Here is a 1,656-nt window from a genome sequence, read left to right as displayed (position 1 = left end):
TTATAACTAAGCCATTATACTAGCAAACACTCAGTGTACCTAGTGGCATCCTATCTGTGGCTATTGGACTTTGCTATAGTCCCACTACTGCAAAGACATTTGCAGAGCACGTCTGCCTGCATTGCACACTCCAACTTTTTTAAACTAAGCAATTTTACTAGCAAACACTCAGTGTACCTAGTGGCATCCTATACGTGGCTATTGGACTTTGCTATAGTCCCACTAGTGCCAAGACATTTGCAGAGCGCATCTGCCTGCGTTGCACACTCCAACTAATTTTAACTTAGCCATTATACTAGCAAACACTCAGTGTACCTAGTGGCATCCTATACGTGGCTATTGGACTTTGCTATAGTCCCACTAGTGCCAAGACATTTGCAGAGCGCATCTGCCTGCGTTGCACACTCCAACTAATTATACGTAAGCCATTATACTAGCAAACACTCAGTGTACCTAGTGGCATCCTATCTGTGGCTATTGGACTTTGCTATAGTCCCACTAGTGCAAAGACATTTGCAGAGCACGTCTGCCTGCATTGCACACTCCAACTTTTTTAAACTAAGCAATTTTACTAGCAAACACTCAGTGTACCTAGTGGCATCCTATACGTGGCTATTGGACTTTGCTATAGTCCCACTAGTGCCAAGACATTTGCAGAGCGCATCTGCCTGCGTTGCACACTCCAACTAATTATAAGTAAGCCATTATACTAGCAAACACTCAGTGTACCTAGTGGCATCCTATCTGTGGCTATTGGACTTTGCTATAGTCCCACTAGTGCCAAGACATTTGCAGAGCGCATCTGCCTGCGTTGCACACTCCAACTAATTATAAGTAAGCCATTATACTAGCAAACACTCAGTGTACCTAGTGGCATCCTATACGTGGCTATTGGACCTTGCTATAGTCCCACTAGTGCAAAAACATTTGCAGAGCACGTCTGCCTGCATTGCACACTCCAACTTTTTTAAACTAAGCAATTTTACTAGCAAACACTCAGTGTACCTAGTGGCATCCTATACGTGGCTATTGGACTTTGCTATAGTCCCACTAGTGCCAAGACATTTGCAGAGCGCATCTGCCTGCGTTGCACACTCCAACTAATTATAAGTAAGCCATTATACTAGCAAACACTCAGTGTACCTAGTGGCATCCTATACGTGGCTATTGGACTTTGCTATAGTCCCACTAGTGCCAAGACATTTGCAGAGCGCATCTGCCTGCGTTGCACACTCCAACTAATTATAAGTAAGCCATTATACTAGCAAACACTCAGTGTACCTAGTGGCATCCTATACGTGGCTATTGGACTTTGCTATAGTCCCACTAGTGCCAAGACATTTGCAGAGCGCATCTGCCTGCGTTGCACACTCCAACTAATTATAAGTAAGCCATTATACTAGCAAACACTCAGTGTACCTAGTGGCATCCTATACGTGGCTATTGGACCTTGCTATAGTCCCACTAGTGCCAAGACATTTGCAGAGCGCATCTGCCTGCGTTGCACACTCCAACTAATTATAAGTAAGCCATTATACTAGCAAAAACTCAGTGTACCTAGTGGCATCCTATCTGTGGCTATTGGACTTTGCTATAGTCCCACTAGTGCAAAGACATTTGCAAAGCACGTCTGCCTGCATTGCACACTCCAACTTT

The sequence above is a fragment of the Anomaloglossus baeobatrachus genome, unplaced genomic scaffold, assembly GCF_048569485.1.
Source record: "Anomaloglossus baeobatrachus isolate aAnoBae1 unplaced genomic scaffold, aAnoBae1.hap1 Scaffold_690, whole genome shotgun sequence".
Taxonomy (NCBI): Eukaryota; Metazoa; Chordata; class Amphibia; order Anura; family Aromobatidae; genus Anomaloglossus; species Anomaloglossus baeobatrachus.
The sequence above is the reverse complement of the archived record's forward strand: the minus strand, read 5'-3'. Positions refer to the sequence as shown.